At 36.9% G+C, this 23,898-nt stretch overlaps 1 protein-coding gene and 1 long non-coding RNA gene across 5 annotated transcripts in view; both read right to left on the bottom strand.

Annotated features, from left to right (window-relative positions):
* Window positions 1-23,898, bottom strand: part of fndc3ba (fibronectin type III domain containing 3Ba) — a 235,602-nt gene that overhangs the window by 187,497 nt on the left and 24,207 nt on the right. The window lies entirely within an intron of this gene.
* On the bottom strand, window positions 10,606-16,866 carry LOC147846365 (uncharacterized). The gene is made up of 3 exons (XR_015479265.1): window positions 15,646-16,866; window positions 13,684-15,606; window positions 10,606-13,630 (listed from the first exon to the last, which is right to left on the bottom strand). It is a non-coding gene; the product is annotated as an uncharacterized LOC147846365 (long non-coding RNA).

The raw sequence follows: 23,898 nt of genomic DNA, 5'->3' as shown, positions 1-23,898 counted from the left end.
TAAAGTGCCGGCTGGTTAGGCTGAGATTAGTTCAGTTGAGCGGCCCGTGCTGAGCTACTTTGATGCCTGGATCCCTCCTGCTTTAACAGCTAATAAGGCCTATGCTAAGCCTCGGCCTCTCACCCACCAAAAGCTATAATTAGGATTTCCATTGAAACTGAAGCCTGCATTTATTTTAGGATTTGTTCAACTTACAGTGGAAACTTACATTGAGATGGATATGGCTTGTGATAGCTTAATGGCGGTGTTTACAGAAATTCCGGACTAATATTTCATAAACGTTGTAGCCTCTTTGAAATCTCTCGTTTCGTTCTCCAATTCGCAATTACGTTTGTGTATTTTCATCATGAAGGTTGTTCCGACAGAAAAATCCTTGAGGTTTCCTCCTCTTTGAAAGAATGTCTGATTAATAAGGTGTCGATTTCAGAAGATGATAAAATGTTAAATTGAAAAATTCCTTCAAGGATAGGCTGCAACAATCAGCTGCTTGTTCGTGGAACCTGAGGGAAGTGCTGGGATGAGAGACAGCCTTGTGTGAAGGGGCCAGGCTTGCTGCTGGAAGCGAAAACTGAGGACTGCCTTTCGAATCTAACAGAGGACGTACAAGACGATAATTCACTGAAGTGTCACTTCATCTGCCAGTCGAGGCTAAAGAGGCCCAGCTGAGCTTAAACCCAAAACCCAGAGACTGTGAAACCTTTCTATTCAGCTACTGACAATCCAACCTTCACCTTAGCACTGCTGGTTGGGGGACACAACACACAACAGATCAAATTGAATTTACTATAAAAAATGTAAAAAAAAAAAAAGTTGGCAAATGAAATAAAAATTCAAATAAACAGTGTAGCATCATCATCAATAAAAAATAAATAAATAAATAAAAAACAATGCATAAACATGTATTATAAAAATATATATATACAAGCACACTCACAAATAAAATTAACAAAGATGGAGTGAAATATTAATTAAAAACTAATGCTGGGCAAAGATGAATTGCATCCAAACAAAAGTTTGTTTCACAATATAAATGTGTGTATTGTTAAAATATATTTTTTATGTTTATGTGACACACACACTTACATGAAAACAAAACTGTACAAAACAATTTTGTTATGGATATTTAAATATTTATAGAATTTTTATCCTAAACATATATGATTTATATCTAAATGTAAATAAACATTTACTCAAATGTTGTCTTGCATGTGTGTATATATACACACACATAATAAATATACACAGTACACAAACATATTTACTATACATTATGTCAAACGAATCTTTTATTTTGGGCGTGATTAATCGTGATTTATTTCCGCCAGGCACTATTAAAAACAAACAGTAACAAATAAAACGAAACATGACTGACTAAAAGATGAATAACTATAAAATAAATTTTAAAATAAATTAAATAATAAAAATATATAATAATAATAATAATAAGATAAAATCTTAAATAATAAAGTAAAATATATAATATAAAAAATTAATAATAAAATAAATAAAATGGGTTGCAAACAAAATAATTAAAAAACCTAAGAAGAATAACAAATAAAACAAAACTAATCAAATAAAACAACTAATACATGATAAATAAAATGAAATAAATCAAATCACAAACAATAACATTATCAGGAAATGGCCCCCAACAATCTACTGATCTACAACTGCAATGACTGCGATGTGCAGTCTCTCCACTAAAACAAACAGACAAAAAAAAAAAAAACAGACCTTCTGGCTAATCAGTTCATTACCTCATTTTCACAGTAAGTTCTCTCCACAATTAGTGAAACAAAAAGCAGCTCTGTTTGCAGCGCTCACTTCATTGTGCAGTCTGCCACCCAGACGCACATGCAGTGACACACACCGTTCATGCGTTAGACTGACAGCACTGCACCTCAAGCAAAGCAAACTGTTATTTTAGGGGACTGGTGGGCCCCATTATCCTTTCAATTGCCCTCATCTCCTGCTTCTCTTTCCCCTTCTCATTCTCTAAACCAACCTCGAATAAATGAATCAAACCAGCTGGTCAGAAGTACCAACAAACCTTATTAAACTTGAGAAACAAGGGCTGATTGATTCCATAAGCGTGTACATTTGTTTAATCTGCTTCCTCTGCAGCTTTCACAACACACAGTTCTCTAAATGGCATTTAGATTAAAGGTAGATGAAAAACAGGCTGAATATGCCTTGGGAGATCATAGCATGAGACGTACCTTTCACGCTCATAATGTCAGGTAAGTCATAATAGCTGCCCTTTAAATCTTGAAGATAGATAACTCACCAAACAACCTGAAAATGAAGACATGGCAAGACTGGAAGTTTAGATAAAAAAATGCTAGATAAAGATTTTAAATGTGTGTATGAATAGAAAAAAAAAAGATTTATATCATTTAAAAAAAAAAAAAAGTTGTGGCAAAAAGAAGTTTGAGTAATCTACCGAATTCGGAGTAATCTAAAAATCCGTTACTATTTCTCTTTAAACGATTCTGAGCTTCGTTTTTAACAGCAGATGGCGCTGTATCGTGCTGTATCATCAACTGCCTTAAGGCCCATTAACACAGAGACACTATTTGTTTACGTTTTTAGTTACATTAACTTATAACGCCTTGTCACTAAACAAAGAGATCATGCACACCAATGTGCAAAAAACGCCAGGCGTTAAAACGTCATTTTTAAAGAAACGCGCCATGTCAAAAACTTCACTTGCCTAAGCAGCTGTAGTTATATTAAACAACATTTGGAGGCGCTCAAGTACAAAACACTCAAAGTGATCCTAGTTTCACTTTCATTCAATGAAGAAGATGAAGCACCCATCGAGGCAAGATTAATGTGGAGCTGCTTTTTTCATTAATGTCTGAACACAAAGAGCTATATGATAAACGCAACAGCAACAACAATAATGTCAGTAGGAGTGGAGAGCACCAAATAGGTGAAATCATTTTACTTTTCTTTCATGACTTGCAACTTCATTAGGCGCCATCTATTATCAGGACTAATTTTGTATGTTCACTCTGCTCAACGGCGATGACAATCATCACGGCCTTATTCAATCATTATTTTCTTTTCGGCTTAGACCCTTTATTAATCCGGGGTCGCCACAGCGGAATGAACCACCAGCACACTTACCCAGCACATGTTTTACGCAGCAGATGCCCTTCCAGCTGCAACCTGACTGAGAAACATCCATACACACACTTATTCACACACACACACACACACACACACACACACACACACACACACACACACACACACACACACACACACTCATACACTACGGACAATTTAGCCTACTCAATCCACCTGTACCGCATGTCTTTGGACTTGTGGGGGAAAACCGGAGCAACCAGTGAAACCCACGCGAACATGGGGAGAACATGGAAACTCCACACGGAAACAAGACTCGAACCAGCAACCTTCTTGCTGTGAGGCAAACGTGCTACCCACTGCGCCACCGCATCACCTGATCACATGGGTTTGACTGCAAAAAAAACACTGATGATAAACATGAGCGAAAGCTTCCTGGTTTGTACGAGCCTTTACCCTGCATGTACAATTGCTTACAAATTCTAGATGAAGCTACAATAGCCATTCAAGAGTTCACACTTAGCCGATAATCAATAAAACGTAATTGGCATGCTGTCCCGGGAGAGAGCCCTGAGCTCGTAATATCCTCAAGCCCGGGGTTCCCTCACGTTAGAAGGGTGAGAGGGGAGTTCGAGCTCAGTGTAAAGGTTGTATTGGGTGATAATTTGGTTTGGTCGATTTGCTATGGTGTATGTTTTTGGACTGTGGAAGGAAATAGGGGAACCCAGGAGAAACCTACGTGGGGAGAATATAGAAACTCCGCACAGAAACACCAACTGTGTCGCCCTATCGAAAAAAAAAAAGGGGGGGGGGGGGAGTAGGGGTGGAAGGTGAGGGGAGGGACTTAGAGACGAAGATAACTGGAGTGAAAAACTTTGGTTATCTATAATGCTTCCATAATCATCTAATAGAGCAGATTACAGAGCTAATGAGGTGCCAGCCATGTTGATCATAAGCACACGTTCCTCTCGAAATTAGTTTAGAAATAAACCACACTTAGTTAAGTAAGGAAAGATTTAAGCAAATTACAAGATTGTCGATAGTGATTTGTGTCTACATTAATCTCATGACATAAAAGCCTACTTACATGATCACACAAATGCTCTTCTTCATGAGCGTTTGATTGTGCAGTTACAATTCCAGAGAGAATAGCGATAAATTTGGAAAATATCGAAATCAATGCAGAATCAATTTCTCGAATGATATGCACGAAAACTACAAGGAAAATATAATCCCAGAGTAAATTTGATGAATAGATTAGATAATTGGACTAGTAGCCACATCGATCTTCATCATACATGGGCAAATGTTGCTTTAACAAATTGAAATCATCATCATCAAAATGTTGAGTTGAATTATTTTCCAGATTTATCTGACATGACCGTTTTTCCAAAACTTCAGATACAAATTTAAGGACTGTCAGCAAATGCATGCCATCTAATACTCTGAGGTCCAACACATGAATAAATGTGGAGAGATGAAAAGAGCTGTTGTGGTTTCCCTATTTACAGGATCTTGAATTTTAATTTACTGATATCATTCGCTAGTTTTTAAAAATTTACTTAATGTATTCTCTTGAACACAAAGGAAGGCAAACAGTGCTTTATTTGCAAATGTTATCAGTATTCATATTTTGTACATAAATTAAATTCTCAAAATTGATTGGAAACAGTAAGTATCAGGTAAAAAAAAAAGACCCTAATGATGGAAGTCACCTAATATCAGAAAGAAATTATGTCAATCTTTCACAAGAGGATCGATAGATTTAGAAAGGTGGATTTTCATTTAATGTCAATTTAAAGTGTTACCGTCTCTTTCTGGCTCAGAGAGAGTTTGTGCTTTGAGGGAGGTGAGGAATCTTCTAGCCGAGGGCAGCTTGTACTGTTGGTGGTCCACAACTCCCTTACCACCAGCATCAAAAGCCACAAGCAGCATATAAATGTTTTATTTTTTCCTTGTTTGGAATGCTACCCTGCTCATTTCTTCCTCCTTAAATCCATCAAGAGTCTTCAGTAAGGTGTGTGTAACAGCTTAGCGCTGTTGCTAGGGGCTTTGCTGGACTGTTGTGTTATGTTTTTGCCTTGTCTACCTATGCCTTTCCTTCCCAGCTAGAGTCTCCCTGTGGTGCAAAGACTAGTTCTCCAGATCTTGTGGTGAACTGTACAAGTTTGGGGAAATGCAAAAGGAAAGGCGTTTTTCTGAATGAAGGCACAGGGGATTTTTGAATGACAGGCCCGTGCTTTGACTAACCGGAGATGAATATCACTGTCTCCCATTGAGAACAAAACGCACTGAGCCACTTCCTATTCTACAGCATGTTACATTGTGCAGAACAATAAGGGAAGTACAGTGCGGTCACACATGCACACACACAGATCAGCGACTTCGCATGGTTGGTGATTTGCCACAGCGCCTGAGTCTATATCTTGCACAGCAAAAATGAAAGAAAAAAATTGGTCATGCACACCCCGACTTTCCTGTTTCCTGTCAGCCTGGTGGATAGGGCCAGCTGTGGGTCATGATTGCACAACCACTCTAACACAACTCATCTGGAGCCTAATAAAGTTAGATGCAACTCAGAGAACAACTCAGACTTAATTCATGTACCACAAATTTTGCCAAGACGACACATCCAAATGTTATCCCGGGACAACAACAACTCACTTACACCCTCATCACATGATATGAGATGTGGGCTAGCCACATCCACAACATTCCTCTCCCACAGCAAGACGCAGGCATAGGCATCAAGAAAAATTCTAAAGGTTTCAGATGGCATCAATGTAACAAAAGGTGCAGAGCTTCGGGAATATATGACAAGGTAGTCCTCTGCAACTTTTGAAGGTCAAGATTTCATTGAGCACAACTGTCCGTCTATGGCTTCACGAAGGCTGAAACAAGGCAAGAGATTTGTAGGTTACAAGACAAATATGGCAGCTCCTACTTTTATTTATGCATAAATATCACACACACTAATTAAATTCTGGGCAGCGAGGCGTTCAGTACAGCCAGTCTCTGTCTGCCTGTCTCTCTCACTCTTGTCCAGTACCTCCTGTCACATGTTTCTCGAAGTCTAGATGGACAAAAAAAGGAACAAAAGAGAAAAAAGTAGAGAGAACAGATCAGAAGGACAATGAGCCACAAACTGTTTCTGTCTAGTCCAAAAGAAAAACATTGACCAATTGGAAATGCAAGTTCTACATCTAAATTAGTGGACTTTGAGTAGGTGGTGGTGAATTTGATGAACTTGCTTTTCAATTGAAATCTCTTCAAAAGAGAATTCAGAAGATCTGCAGTTTTGTATTCTAAATGCATCAGATCTGGATTTGCATCAACTCTGCTCTGCATCTCCATTTGGACAAGTTATGGCTTCAAATGCAAATGATAGTTGGAGCATCTTTTTTGAGAAGAGAGAAACAAACTTCCATTTCTTTTCTCAGAAAAACAGATTCTCTGTTGTGAACCACAGGACTTCTATATTGCCAGGAGCTGGCTGACAGACCCTCTCAAAATTATAGCTATTGACAGAGGCACTAGGACTCTTTGAAGTCTGTAGATGCTTTTGAAAGTCCTTCCCATCCATCGGTGGGAGTTCCTCAACCTTGCAATGGTCTTGTACAAATACACAGAGCAGTAGCACGGGGGCTCCACAGGGATAGGATCTCTTTTCCTCTTCATATGCTTCACTTCAGCCTTGAAGTACAGGGGCTCATCTGTACACTAAGTCATACGCCACCTGCAGAAGTTCTCAGAGAACTTGATAGTGGTGACTGCTGGATAAGACCCTGATTAAAGGCAAAGCAAAAATGATTTGTTGACAGCAAGTGGAAGAGTTTGGAGAGTATCACCAGCAAATCCACTTTGTCAAGTTCAATGAGGTGGTGATGCTGGATAAACAGAATCTGACTTTAATATTTATTGATGCATATTGATGGCCCCAGATTTGCTGATCAAACTCGAGCACAACCAGGGATAAAAAAAGATGTTTTCTGATGACTGTTGGTGAATGTCAATCATCTAAAGGCTGATGTTTACTTCTGCGTCAAGTGATCATGCTTGCCTTGTGCGTAGTCGTGCATTTATAGTTTTGCATGCTGTTTGTGTTCCTCTGCAGTAACACTTCCGAAACGCTAGCTGGCAGTAGGTTATGCTCCTCTGTGTCGAGTTTCTTCTATGGTATTTTGCTTTTTCTGAATGCTACAAATAGCTAAAACTCGTTCATTCAGAGACGGGAACCAGCGGATTTGAATCTTTTTTAAAACATTAGATAAAGACAAAACAAAAATCTTTATTTGGAGCGCCTTCACAGGACTCAACACTTGTAAACACTCGCTCCATCAGACTCGTGGCTCTCAGCGTCGCACACACTCATCACTGTTACCAAGCCGACCAATCCCAAAACTTGCGCTTCATGTCACTGTGATGTTACATTTTTTTAGAGGTGCGCTTCAGCGTTGACTTCAGCCACAGTGAGGGCTATCCACGCAAAGTGATTCTTGATGCAGAAGTATAAATCAGCCTCAAGTCAGGGGTGTACTCCTTAAGTAATTACAATATCAGGTGTGTTCAAGTCAATTCCGTCGGCACAAGACGGTATTGTATGTTCTTTTGATAAATTACAGAAAGGTTTCTTAACTCTTATAGAAATTGAAGAGCAAAGGATTTGCATCAGGCGTGTTTTAATATTTAAAAGGAATTTATGAAGCCACATTAAGCCGTATCTTATACAAAACTATAACCGGTATATTACAATCCTGCAACAAAAATGTATTTTGTAAATATAAAGCATGGCAAGCATTTATTGACTCCTTCCATAATGTTTCTCATAGAATATTTAAAGAACGTAGCTTTTCCCACACTGCCATGGCATTCACATGCAGTGACATCATAAATACAATTTATCTGACATGACTTGAATGCACCAGGAGACTTTTATTAGCCAATGCAGGTGTTTTTAACTTTGCTCAAGGCTAAACTCTACGACAATGGACCTCCAGAAACAAGTTTGGACACTCCTGATCTAACTCAATTATTCATTCAGACAAAATAGATGTTCAATCATAAAAACTAAAAATGCAAGTATTGCTTGTGCATATTTTGGAAACATAATAGCATCAGTATCTTCCTCTCATCAAGTATTTTAAAGATAGTTAAGTTATGAAATTGTAGATAAAATAGATATTGTCACCTGATTCATGTACTGTCTTTCTAGGCATATCTAGCACCTGAAGCCAAGAAGACCCACAGTTATATTTGTATTTTCCGAGGAACCTATAATTATAAAGTTCTATCCTTCATTTTTGTCAAAATTGAGTTAAATGACAACTTATTTACATTATGGAATGTTTTTTATAAAGTTGTTTACATTTTAAGACTCAATTAAAAACAACTTTTACACACATACTGTTTGCTATATGGAATGCAAAAACTTTTAAAGTTCATTATCTCAAAATTATTTAGAATGCACCTTATAATTCCAAGGTGATGATGTTTTCAGAATTAAAACAGCTTTTTGCAACCAGCAAGATGCTAACAGACTAAAATTGCTCATCAAAAGGCATGTTCCATCACCAAGTCTGACTGCGATTCTCTGGAGGGTGTGGGTGAAATGAGGAAATAATGAACAATGTCTGTCATCCCCTCATGCTCAGCATGCTTGTCGAAGAGCACATTCAACAGCAGGATGATTCAACCGTGGTGTAATAAGGAAAGCTACAGATGGCCATTCTGTGTGCACAGGCAGGATAATATACGTATACTTGGACTCTTTTTACTAGAACTGATTCTGTACGTTCAGCATATTGTACAGAAATTAATAAATAAGGAATGGCCTGTATATAGGCAGTTTTTGGCTCTGCATAATGCAGACAATGTATATAAAACTTTCCAACTAGTACATGGAGAAAACAGAGCAGGCATCTTAATTACAGAATTTTATTTAACACTCAAGAGCACCGAAAAGCTTGTGAGGTGGTTTGTGGTGGCTGCACAGTGTCGACTCAGATTAGGGCAAATCTTAACACGCAGAGCAGAAACGTGAGAGGGCCGTAGGCACGGAAACTTGGGTTGTTTTGTTAGTTTCAGCGCTATGGTAAACAGAGAAGCAATGGCCTCTTTCTTTAACTACCGTGTGTCTATTCTTCGGTTAAACTGCCCGCAAGATAAGCCCCAAATCCAGCTCACAAGAAAACCAGAGCATCTCAACAATACACCACAAAGAGGTCTGAATAAAGGGAGAAAGTGACACCATGCACCATCAGCCAGTGTGCGTCCAGAAGAGGAGGAGAGGAAAATGAGGACAGATAGAGGAAAAAAAATGAAAGGATCCAAGGGGAGACATGAGCTCTACCTGTAGGTATGCACCCAGCTGGCTGCAGATAGGAGCATTTGCCAGTGCTGTCTGATATCTGCTTATTAGCTCTGTTTAATCACAGACTGCACAAAGCCACGTCGGACCTACAGACTCAGAGAATGCCAATTACACTTTCAGACACACACGCGTGCACACACAGGCAATTAATAAGATCCTCAGTAGCTGTCTGGCTCCTGCAGGCAGGAGTAACCACAGGGAGAGAAGACAGAAGGCACAACTAGAAGGAACGCTGATGCTGCAAAGCAACAGGAAAGAGACAAAGTAACCACACTTTCCAAAAAATGACTATAGTAAAGCACTTTTTTGTTTGTTTGTTTTTATGTTTAAGGTGGGAACTGACTGGGACCTGCTAAATACTTCAAAACTGTATTACTGTATTGTGTGTGTTACATAAATAAATACCACATTGTTAACATTAGTTAATGCACTGCGTTAACTAATTAATAAGTTAATGAACAATGAAAAATTGTATTTTCATTAACTAATATTAACACCCATAAATAAACATTGTAATAAATGTACTGTTCATTGTTTGTTTATGTTAGTAAATACATTAATTGACAAACCGGTACACCAATACATTGGAAATGCTGAGGTTTAAAGATATCTTTGCATCAATAAAATACACAGCATATTGAATTTGAATTATTTTTGCTTGTTTTGACTTGATCTCCAACATTTTTGCTGAGGCTCTGATCTTCTGAATGAGAATGTGCTTGGTGAAAGAGAGTTTTCAGCTTCTATGGGTATGTCATGGCAAAAAAAAAAAAAAAAAAAAAGATGAAGTTTACCACATTTTATAAATATCACTTTTCTATAATTATAAAAATATTCCAATAATTAAAAGTCATCAACAGCAATAAACAATACACAAGGTAATACACATAAATAATAATAATAATAATGATGAAAATATATAAGATAAAAATCTAAAACTGTTTTTTAAGGTTCCCTTTTAATACAAATAGTACAATTTTAGAAGGATTTACATATAATAATATTATGTTAATAAATAATTATAATAATATTATAACAAAAATATTTTATTTAAAGTCTCTCCAGATTTAAAAAAAAATGTTGTCTGATAACATTAAAATAGGGCATTCCGCAAAATTATGTTTAACAGTTTTGTTTTTGTTGCAATTTAGACATTTTGGGGGTTCTTCTCCTTTGAGTAAATGTTCATGTGCGAATCTCGTGTGTCCAGTGCGGCATCTTCTAAAAACAATCTCATGTCTTTAGTTAAAAAATGTATTAGATTTTCTACCTATTTCTGGCTCAATTTCAAAAAGTTTATTTTCTGACCACTCATCTAATTTTTTTTGCCATTTGTTAAAAATATAGCCTTTTATTAGTGGCTTTAAATCCGAAGGTGGGATTTTGCACTCCTTTAACTTTCCTGCTAGGGCTGTTCTGGCGGCTTGTTCATTTCGAAATAGTCCAGTATGTCCTGGGATTCAGCAGAAGACTATATTATAAAACTTTCTCTGTGGTTCATTCACTTTGATAATGTCAATAATAATGGGATAATAGTGTGTTTTACATATATTGTCATTCACATTAAAGCCCTCTGAAGTAGGGTTGTCACTCTAATTCTGTACCAATCGATATGGACCTTTTAAAAACGTCCATTTCCATTCGAGCACGTTCTTAAAAAGCGTTTTTTAACAGTGATTTATCAGCGGATCGCTGGTATGTCAGCTTATAGACAAACCAGCTGATTTACATGACTTTGAAACCCTCCAGTGTCGTATATCTGTGGTTACACTCAGTAAACAGCAGTGAGCTTGGTGAACTGATGACCTTCACGGCCAAATCACAGTCACTTCTGTTGAGCATGTGAACACAATGGCAAATCAGCGCAGTTTAAGAACGCTCTTAACAGCGCACAAATGTTAGCGGGAAATGGATGTTTTTAAATCTTCAGTATCGACTGGTCCCGAATTCCAGTATTGTGACAACACTGCTCTGAAGTAAACTATTTATACCAGGGTACCAGAGCACTCCAATTATTTAAAGGTAATGGTAAAAATAATCTCTTATGCTCATATCTGTTAATAGGTTTTTCAACTAAAGGCATCAGAGATGTTTAAAAGCTGGCCAGCAAAATCATGTAAACCATAAGTTTTAAATACAAACAAAAAGCACTTTCATAAACAGAAACAGATGAAAAGCTACTATGGAAATGATTTATGCCATCTCTTTAGCCATGAAACTCTTCATAAATAAAAGCAGGAGAGGGTGTCGTGTTCCATCTAATGGGCTGCTTGGGTTGAAATCTGCATAATGGGAAGGTAAAAGGCCTATAATTTGACCTGGAATGAGTGGAAGATGTACTGAAAGGTTCAGCGTCCAGCTGCACTGTGTTTGGGTGTTCTTGATCTGGGGAATTATGCCTTTGGCCTGTTGCGGTTCAAAGTATCATTTTCAATGGCTCCATCCATTTGGAAACGCACGTTTTCAAATCCAACCAAATCCGAGGACAGACTGAAAGAGCGAGCAAAATTAAGTTGATATTGGACTGAGGGTGATACTGAAAGACGAGCCGAGGTCTAATTTGATGAAAAATATTGAGTTTGCCCGTTCTGGAGCCCAAAGTCACACTTTGCCAGGCCAAGATGACAACAACTCACTCAATCATAATATCAACACAGGCAGTGAGACGCTCGCCAGCAATCCAAAAAAACAATCCGCATACATAAATAAATCCACACCTCACCATGCAGACCTAAATAATAATCTGACAAAGACAAATGTGCAAACTAATATCAAGTGTGTAGCCGTAAAGAATTCATGCAAAGATTGTGAATGTCTTGAACACTTGGCTTGCTTATATAAGAGCATGTTTATGCTGAAAGGAATTTCCCCGGTAATGCCCTCCACAGCACATACACCTCAGGCAATCAGGTTCACAATTGATGTTTTCGGAAGACCCAGTAGCGACACCATGGAAACAGCCGTTGCTCATAGCAACAGCATCTCTTTAAGTATTAACTTACCTTTTTCGGGTCGGACTGAACTTTAAAGCTTAAGGGAAAGAGTGAACGTTGTCAGTCTAAATGTCTATAATAAGTCTGTTAGTTTATTGCAATTGAGACGCATTAAAAATCACAGCAACAAAAATGACAAGAAATGTGGAGCTGGTGCTTCATGAGTTTAAATATCTATCTCTAACGAGAGAAGCAATTGAACAAATGGGAAGTCCAGTTGCTGACCACAAGCATATTTGGGTAGCTTGAACAAAGAAACACTTATGCATTGACACTATGTACATGACAGTGGGGTGCCACTTAAAAATCCAGTTCTTTAGTTAAAAGAATAAAAATATCTTTGAAATGTTTTTAGTAGCACACATTTTACATGGGAAGCACTATTTGTATTGTAAAACTTTCTCTGCAGGCAACATCTAAATCTTTCTTTTAGCAAAGTCTACAAAATTTACAAATTTGATTAATTGCTTTTCTGGGTAGGGTTGCACCAGCTGATCTTTCTTAAACTGTAACTTAAAGCTGTCACTAAGCGCTTAGTAACTACTAGCTATTTGTTGCTAAATTTGTTCTCACTTCGATTGCACCAGCTGTTCTTATGGCAAACCATAGTTAGTAGGTTGTAAGCTCTCTATAAAGTCTTGCGTAGTCGCATTGAATGACATAATATCCAATAAAAAGCATTCAAATCAAATCCAATCAAATTAGGCCTTTATTTGTCACATACACTTTCGTATAGTGAAATACGAATATACATTTAAATAGTTAAACTGAGAAAAAGAGTAGAAGAGAACTCAGGCATGAAGAAATTCTCCTTTTAATTGATGGATACAATAAACACAAAACACTCCTTGAAAGAAAATTAATCTTCTTATATAAACCGAAAAGAATGCAAGATTTGGGAGGTAAATAAGAATGTGAATTTAAAGAGATCACTCGCGACCTCCTCAAATGTAAACTAATCTCACCGCCATTTCTTTTCATATTATATACATGGGGGAGGCTGCCATAAATATTTAGTTAGAACGTAGCCCTACGTTTAAACTAAAAAGTCAACTTAAACTAATTCCAGTGGTGCAACAAGAAAATTTAGTAGGTTGTAACTTAGTGTACCTTTAAGTCAGGTTTAAACTTACGTACTGCTGTTGCAACCGGCCCCTGAAGTCTGCGTGAAAAACTTCAACTCTGCTGACATGTTTTCCTCCCTCTAGCCGAAACTCTAGCCATAACTTATTGGATTAAAAATCTAGGCCAATAAAATAACTTAAAAAAAATGTGAACCCCAATATATCATGCATCTGTAAGTGTTAGTGGACTTTTGGACAAGAAAACAAATCTGGGTGTTTTTGCATAAAAAGCATTTGATTAGAATCACAATCATCTGACCCCAGTGGACAAAACAGAAGAAATGAAGTAGAGAATATCTGCATGTGAAAGATGGCGGAGCCTCAAAGTAACAGTTATCAATTATGAAGGCTCCATTTAAAAGTTCATGCAAACTATTTTGGATAATTAATGGAACATTTGCTTACTACAATACTAACATCTCTCTAAACATTAGGCCTACACGATTAGTCAAATGCCAGTGCATTTTCAAGTAAAGCCAGTTTGTGATCACTGTAACCACGCATTCACACGGGGCTTCAGAGTCAACGCTTGACCGAGGGCGTTTCTGAAATTGGGGCTGACGCGATCGTTATAGCAGCATCAGCCAATAAAATTAGTCTGCAATTGGCTACTGTCTGAGCTGGGGTATTCACATAAAGCGATCTGAGATTGGCTGATGCGTCGATTGGTGCTTGAAATTGGAGCAATTCCCAACTTCTGCAGCAAGCAATGCCACTGAAGCGGAACCAACGGATCCAAAATGCAGTTTGGATCGTCACCCATCCAAAGTGAATGGGAAGGGCTGACGCTCCGTGTGAATGGGGAGTAAGTCTTCAGGATGTGCTTTCTGTTGGGAGTCTTATTTACTACACAGAGCATTAGTTCACTGACAAGTTACGCAAAATTGCATATGATAAAATCTGGCAATGTAATCTAAAATACAGTAGCTGTTCTGGTAATCAACTGTGCTTTCCTGACAAGATGAGCATGTCAAAAATCACAGCTATTGATAAATTGTGATTGCAATTTTGATTGATGGTGCAGCTTTACTAAAAATGTCATCAAAAACATTTGCCATCTTTATTTTTTTAGCTTACTTGTTAAAAATGAAATGCACTGGATTGTGGGATATTAAAAAGGCAGAAATGGATGCATCTATGTTTCCTTTAAAATTTGAAGTAAAGAGGTAAAAGACAGGAAGTGAAGCAGAATTTGGTTTCAAATGTGCCTTGATGCCAAGGTGCCTGAAAGCTTTTGGATACAGCTGCAATCACCACAGAGCAAAGAGAGCTGGAAGGCATTTACTACAAAACTGAACTGAATGTTTACTTTGGCAAGCCATTTGAAAGTCCAGAAATGAAATAAAAACAAACAATTTGATCTGATCTTGTTCTAAATGACATCATGGTTTCAACTTTAAGGGTCTTAAAGCACAGAGCTGAATCGTATTATCACCACGCTACCTGCCCCACATTTGACCCACAGATAAAGCCAGAGGTGAAGTTAGCATGAAATGCTCCAGACAGAGGCAGGGGCCCTGCAAAATATTTACAATAAGACTTTCAGCAGCTGCTTTTGTCCATGGTGACTTACAAATAGGCAAGATTGTGAATATGAGTGTAACAATACATCAATATGGATCAATATAATCAATCAAACAACTAAGCGCATGAAGTATTGAATATTTTAATAAAACACACATACTTCCCAAACTTTTATAGTGTGCAAAACAAAACAGCTGTTTCAGCCAATTTCAGAATTGGGTGTTATTTATTTGCTATGCGTTATTGCATGCCATAAACATATTTTTGCATTGAAGTCAGAATTATTAAACCCCCGCTTATTTGTTCCCCAATTTCTGTTTAATGGACAGAAGATGTTTTTCAACACATTTCTAAACATAATAGTTTTGATAACTTATTTCTAATAACTGATTTATTTCATATTTGCCATGATGACAGTAAATAATATTTGACTATATACTTTTCAAGAAACTTCTATACAGCTTGGTGACGTTTAAAGGCTGAACTTGGTTAATTAGGTTTACTAGGCAGGTTAGGGTAATTAGACAAGTTATCGTATAACTATGGTTTGTTCTGTAGACAGTCTGAAAAAATTAGCTTAAAGGAGCTGATAATTTTAACATTAAAATGGTTCATAAAAAATTAAAATTACATTAATTCTAGCCGACATAAAACAGATAAGACTTTCTCCAGAAGAAAAAATTTCAGAAATACTTTGAAAATTTCCTGAATCTGTTAAACATCATATTGCCAATATTTAAAAGAGGAAAATCAGATAAAGAAAAATCAAAAGGAGAGCTAATAATCATGACTTCAACTGTACATATTTATAAACATTATACATATCATGTGTTATGTGCCATTGATTTTTTTTACCTATTATTTATTTTTCCTTATTACTTTTTAAGAGTAGTGTAAATCTTTTGTGGATGATACTAAATATGCAATTCACACAGAAATCATATTAATTTAAATGTTTTATTACTTACTTTAAGGCATATAACATCCTGATTTTGATCAAAATTTAAATAGATTTACATCCACTATAATCATATCACGTCATTTTTAAAAGTATCATCAAATACTGTATTGCTGAGTAAAAGTACAGTAAATAGATCTCATCTTTTATCATGATGTGGTGTGATGTAATATATAAATCACAGCCCTAATTGTGAGATCTTCACATCATTGGTAAAGTAAATGCTCTTGTATAGCTGCTATTGTGAAATGCCATCTTTCCCTATAGAAAATCCCAGCATCCATGCAGGAATACAGGAATGCTCTCAGTTGTCATCATACAATGAAATCTGGACCCTGGAGAATATTCTGTAAAGGCATTCAAATCAGATCTTGTATCAAATGACCACACTAAGTAGGCCGCCATAAACAGGAGTAAGATTGATCTTTGATAAGAAAACGCAGCCTAATATTGTATTTTGTTTAACTGTAGAGTTTTAAGTTATTATGGAAATCTGAGAAAGATGGGATCAAATGGGATTTAAAGGATGTTGGACATTCATAGGCATGATAGTTCAATGACTCATTCAAATACAACAAACCCAATGAAATCATTCAGCTTGATGAATCAGACCACATTATTTATATGAACACTAAATAAAAGCGTGTTTATATGCAGCACAAGCTCAAATCAGATTTGAGTTTTTGATGGGCGCACAACAACAACAAAGAAAAAAGTTTCCAACTGCTTGCATATACCCATACCATCACTTATTTTCTTTGTTTGAATTCAATTGATTTTTGGTTAAATTTATATACAGTGAGCACATGAAATTTGGTGATGCGCTGCTTATATTTATCAAGCAGCAAAATTGCCCGTTCCTGCAACCAAACCACGCCATCTGTGGCTGACAGAAGAGAGGACTGATGGGACAGAGTGGAAAGAGAGTTTTAGAATATTTTGACAGACATGACACTTTATTTTGCAAAAACAACAGCTCGTTTCACACTCCACACTTGTTCCACATCCATTTCTATCTCATCACTCCTTTTTCAGTGCAACAGAAATTTCATCTGCATTTAGCACAATATAAATCAGTTACGGTATTTAAATAAAGACTTTCCAGTACATATGATTATTGTTGGATTATTTGTTAAATGAATAAAAGTATGAATGCATAAATGCATGAGAAAATGAATGCATGATCAACGTCCCTTAGCTAGAAATGTTTAAAATACAGTAATCAACATTTGAAGTGGATTATCACCTTTCATCAAAAGTGGTCCTAAAACTATTGAACACCCCTTCTTGTCCCAGGACAGCAGTTAAAAAAATGTATTCACTTCGACTGTTAACTACCGCATATTTTGAAAATATTCGTTTTTACTGCACACATTTTTTATATTTAATCTTAAGTGGGTGATTTATAGACAGCAGTGTTTTGGGGTCCTGAAAACCCCCAAGAATAGTTTCAAATTCTTTGCAAAAACACATGCATATTACACCGGAGTACTTGACAACCAAAACAACAATTCCCAACTACAGCAGGTGCCAAAACGCATTGTGTCTCTTCAACAAAAGTGACAGGCCTGCATAGTACTGCATAGTGCATAACATAGTGCATAAATTTTTTTAGATGTTTTCACAGACTTGGGAGAAGGAGATTGTTTTTGAGAATGTTTTTGTCTGTACGCAAGGGAAAAGCATTTTATATATGAAGCATTCATATTTAAAACCTCCAAATGCAGTAAAAATTATTCTAAAATGAGCATCTTTCTGAACCTCCTATGTTTATGTTCAGTTATTTCACTTTAATTGGGATGAAAAGATTTGATTCTTTGCCATAAAAGTGAAATTACTGAACCTACACACAGAAGCCTGAGATAAATGCTCAATTTAGAAGAAAATTTCTGATGGCACTTCCTGACTTTATTTTCTTTTTCATCTGAATTCTTCATTTTTATCTCTCATTCTAGTTTAAATTGCATTTTTACTTGCTGTAGCAATTTGAGTTTAAGAAAAGTACATTATAAATGTATTATTGTTATTATTATTATTAATATTTATTTTTAAATATTAAAGTGAAATTAATGAATCTACACACTGGAGGCAAATGCTTAATTTAAAACAATTTCTGATGGCTTTTTCATCTGAACTCTTCATTTTTATCCATTTTATTCTGGTTTAAGTTTTTTAGTGCTTTGAGTTTAAGAAAAGTCCATCATAAATGTATTATTTTTATTATTAATAATATTCATTTTTAAATATCAAAGTGAAATTACTGAATCTACACACATGGCCCGAGATAAATGCTTAATATAGAAGAATTTCTGGTGGCTTTTTCCTCTGAACTCTTCATTTTTATCTATCTATATATTTGTCTGTCTGTTATCTTTTTTCATCCATGTCCAGTGTGGCCAAATTGGGTGGTTTCCCACCCAATTGGGCAGTTTTAAATTTTATTGTGTGGGTTAAAAAAAATGGCATTGGCAAGTTGACAAAGTTTGCGAGGTTTTGAAATGCATAAACTTTATGCAACTCACTCAGTAAAACATAACTGTGTGCTCCTACTCCATTTAGTTAGTAGTGACCAGTGCATAGCACAAGCCGCGTAGGCCCAGTCTCAAGAGGAGGTGAAGAAAAGTCGTCTCAAAATCTGACTCCATGGACAAATCTGACTTCCCTTCATGTGCACGCACATCATGAATCGCCTGCAGTTAAACTCACAGCGGTTTATCATGACACTTATCCATATTTTTTTCCCACAATTGACAGAAAGATCGAACATAGAAGCGTTGTCTGATTGACAAGCAGCACCTAATCATGCTCAAAAAAATTTAGGCCAAAATGGGACAAATTTATACCCCAATTAAAAAAGTAAAACATACTCTAATAAGTAGTGTAATCTACACAACAATAAGCGCAGTGTGCGGGTGAGAGGGGGGCAGTGTTTCGATGTGATCTTTCTGTAACAACTTGTGTGGGCTGCTGTATGGTTAAAATGATGGTAGTTACATTAACTAGGTTTATTTCAATTTAAATAAATTAAGTTTAACTAAAATAATCACAAAACATTATGGGCAGGTTTTGAAAAGCATTTGGATTGGAAAAAAGTCAGCTATATCTGGCAACACTAATCTTGTCATGTAAATGAAAAAAAAATAAATAAATATATATAAATATATATATATATATATATATATATATATATATATATATATATATATATATATATATATATATATATATATATATATATATATATATATATATATATATATATATATACACACACACACACACACACATACATATATATATATATATATATATATATATATATATATATATATATATATATATATATATATATATATATATATATATATACACACACACACACACACACACACACACACACACACACACACACACACACACACACACACACACACACACACACACACACACACACACACACACACACACACACACACACACACACTAACCCACATACATATACATATATATATATACACACACACATACATATACATATATATACATACACACACACACATACACACACTTCTCAACCAACCTAATCATGTCCTAAAATAGCTCAATGTTGAAGACACCTGAAAAAACCTTGCCCAACTCGCCCTCTGCCTGGCCACATCTCTTCTGGCAGTCAGGAGGGTACTTGAATATGGTGGGAAAGCGGCTCTCGCACGTCTCCCATTAAGCTCCCTGCACCCAACAATAGGTATTGAAAAGAGGGGAGCAGAAAAAGCCCGGCCCCAGAGTGGAGCACCTTTGTGCAGGCGGCTCAGGGTGAGGTGGGGCCGAGGGTGGGCGCAGGGGGCCGAGAGGAATGCAGGAGGCTTCTGTACGTTTCCACACAGAGGCTCGGTTGAGCAGCGCTGGAGATGTGTAATAAGGTCTCTCTGGAGCAGGGCTGAGCTAAATGAGTGCATCCTTTCAGAGTGAGCCAGAGAGTTCAATAGGTTCAGAAGCTGAGGGCGGACGCGTGCATACCTGCATAATTCAGCGAGAGGTGTGCGTTCGGCCGACCTACCTGCCCACATTAACGGCACAAGGCAGATTAGTGTTGCTCAGTGTAACGTTTCAGCATCGATATCAGCATCAGCAACAGTCACCTGCAGGATCTGCTCTGTTGTGTTTAAAGTTAATCAGCATCACAGTTCAGAATGCATGTGACTTGTGGAGTTACTGCAGACTTCAACCATAACAGAGTGAAAGTTTTAAGTACTTTTAAGAGATTTTATAGGATTATGTAAACTTGCAAATCTGGATTGGCTTGCTTTTTTATTTGTTGATGTACAGTAAATATTTTAGCATTTTGAGTTTAGGAAACGTGCATCATAAATAAAAAAATAAGTAAATAAAATAATTTTACGGCATTTGTAACTTTAATAAAGAATTTTGGTAACACCAAGCCACAATTTACGCTAATAAATATTGGCTTATTGTCTGTCTTATTAATATAGTAACAGTTTATTAGTACTTAAAGTATGATCTAATTCTACATCTCTAATCATACCCAATACCTAAACCTAACTACTACCTCTCTATTAATAAGCAGCTAATTTATTCATAAGACTGTTATGACACATTTAACGTCATTAGCATCTTAAATTCTTTCATGTTTTTAATATTTAAAAAAAAATTTTTTTTTTATTGTTTAAATGCATTTATGCAGGGCTCATCAATAATGACTGTCCGATGGTCCGGGGCCAGCCTGAAAGACGCTCAGGACAGTAGACAGGATCGTTACTGGCCCAATTGCCTGTGACAGTGCAACTATTTGTCAACTGCATGCAAATACAGTCTTGAATCGAGAAACAGTTTGTGCTTGTAAACCTTTAAATGCTACCTTCTCTGTGAGGTCGTAAACAAAATATTGCTTTTCGGCTTCTCTTATCTGATTGGATGTTGAGCGCATGTTATTTTTTTCTGTAACTTGGTAACAACCAGTACATCGAAGAGACAGCAACATGGCAGCAACATCAAATTATGAGGCTACTGTAACGTTTTGAAAGCAGACATTTTAGTGGGTACAACACAACAAAAAAATATATATATATGATTTGCACAGTTTGGCCAGTCAGCCACCTTTTTAAAAATAATTAAGAAATGCAATAAAATACCTGCACATTTTCCATTCTGCACTTTTTGGGTGCTTTCACACCTGCCTTATTTAGTTCAATTGAATCGCACTAGAGTTCGTTTCCCCTTTTGGTACGGTTCGTTTGGGCAGGTGAGAATGCAGCAATCGTACTTGAGTGCGCACCAAAAGCGGACCAAATAAGCGTACCGAGACCTGCTTGAAGAGGTGGTCTCGGTACACTTTCAAACAAACCCTGGAGCGGTTCATTTGTGGTGAGAATATGATCCGTACTAAAACAGGTCCAACCGCAAAAATGATTGCGCGTTTTGGACTAATTCAGTTGCCGTAGGCCCGATGCGCTGTGCATTATGGTATATGGAGGAAGAATATTTGTTGACAGTGCTTTACCAACAGAGAGAGAGAGAGGGGAAAACATTACCTGATGGATCGTTGGTAATATTTCCGCAAGATGACCATGTCGCAGTTTAGCTAAATTAATTCACGCCTCCTCCTGAAGTGACGAGCGATGCATTACACACCGTTTTCCAGCCAAGGCCGCGCTTCATTTTCGTAATGTATAGTTTGTCAAAAGCAGGGATACAATAAGCCAGCGCAGTCGTCCCGCCAGAGTAAAAGGTTTTGTTTACCTGCGGAAGTTTACTGGCATTTTCCCGCATGTGAATTCTGACCAATCAATAAGCAGTTTAGGAAATATGTTCAACAACATCTGGCCAACGAGAGATGTGGATTTTGTCAGATGACTGCATTTTGGTTCGTTTCAACTGGTTCGGACCAAAGCCAGCAGTGTGGTGTGAAAACGACCCAAAGACGGCAGAAAATGCAACAATGTATCATTTATTACCCTTGGTCCGGACCAAATGAAGCGAACTACAGATGTGAAAGCACCCTTTGTTTCTGAAACACTTTGAATTTTGCTCATTATTTACATTTAGGCTTTTTTGTTGTTGTTTTGTTGTTGTTTCAATGCTGTGGTTGCGGTAGGGGAGGGGTAATGTACTGCTTTAAATTGTAAATGCAAAAACTCAATAAATAAATAAAAATTTTAAATAAGAATTCCATCTAAATAAAGCTGTATTTACGTCGCAATGTGTACTGGAGAAAAACAAAATATTGCAATGTCAGATTTTTCCAATATCATGCAGGCCTAAACTGAATAGAGCTCAACTCTCTAGAAAACGCTATAGCACTTTATTTCTTCACATTTATCTTTGCTCTTTTCTATTTATGTATGCTTTTAAAAATATGTTTTTCATACATAGTTAACTCCCTTACAAAATCAAATCAGTCTAAAATAGTGATTTATTTTTAAATAAAGCCATTCAAGTCATAAGGTGAAACTGTATTGATATCGCAATAATTAAAATGGCAGAAAAAAGAAATATCGCAACGGTATTTGTTCCAATATCATGCAGCACTAGCACAGATGCAGTCTGTGTACCACACAAGTTTTTACTTCAGCCCATAGAGAGAAAGAGAGAGTGACAAAGAGAGCCTATATCTGAGGGTTTATTTTGGGGTGGCCCACACCGAGTGGAGTGCAGCGAGTCTACCCGCTCCCTGTAATTGAAGTAATGACATGCCGTTTATGCAGAGGAGTCCTGGCAGCGCAGGAATTCCTCTCCGCTAAAGCCGAAGAGAAAAAAAAAGCAAGACCTCCCCCCGCTGCAAAGTCATGTCTTGACTGGCCTTCCTGCTGGAAAAGTTGCAGCCCCGGGGCAAGGCTTTAGCTAGAAAAGGGATGTGTGGAGGAGGAGGAGAGGTGAGGCAGGAGGATGTGGAGGATTTTTATATTCACACTTGAAAGGATAGGGGTCCAAGGACACTCACTGGTCACATTCATTCCCACTGGTTTTATTGCCAGGGCGGGACAAACAGAAGATTTCGCACATGATGGTGAAAGAAACGGGAGGCAGTGCAAGAGTTGGATTCCTCTCAGACATCTGGAACTGGGTTAATGGGGTTCATTTTTTGTAGATTGCTCTATTTCTTTATTTTAATTAATTTATATTTTTAAAATGATGTGATCATATAAACAATAACCATACTTCTCACATGAATAGACTTTAACTTGTTTATTGTAGTTTGGCAGAAAAAGGCATGTTTGAAAGATTAATAGCTTCTGAAGAAGTTAAGTAAATAAATATGCTACTTTAATGTTATATGGTGACGCGGTGGCGCAGTAGGTAGTGCTTTCACCTCACAGCAAGAGGGTTGCTGGTTTGACTCTCGGCTGGGTCAGTTGGCGTTTCTTTGTTGAGTTTGCATGTTATCCCCGCGTTCGCATGGGTTTCCTCCGGGTGCTCTGGTTTCCCCCACAGTCCAAAGACATGCGGTACAGGTGAATTGGGTAGGCTAAATTGTCTGTAGTGTATGTGTGTGAATAAGTGTGTATGGATGTTTTCCAGAGATGGGTTGCAGCTGGAAGGGCATCCGCTGCTTAAAACATATGCTGGATAAGTTGGTGGTTCATTCCGCTGTGGCGACTTAAGATTAATAAAGGGACTAAGCCGAAAAGAAAATGAATGAATGAATGAATGAATATAAATGTTTTAGAGTTCAAATTGAATAACAACAGCAACAACTATTATTGTTGTTGTTGTTATTATTATTAACAATAACAATGATAATTATAATAATAAAAATAATAATAATAATAATAATAATAATAATAATAATAATAATAATAATAACAACAATATAGTTGT

This window comes from Danio rerio, chromosome 2 (genome assembly GCF_052040795.2).
Source record: "Danio rerio strain M-AB ecotype USA chromosome 2, GRCz13ab, whole genome shotgun sequence".
NCBI lineage: Eukaryota > Metazoa > Chordata > Actinopteri > Cypriniformes > Danionidae > Danio > Danio rerio.
This window is presented reverse-complemented; position numbering and strand designations above follow the sequence as displayed.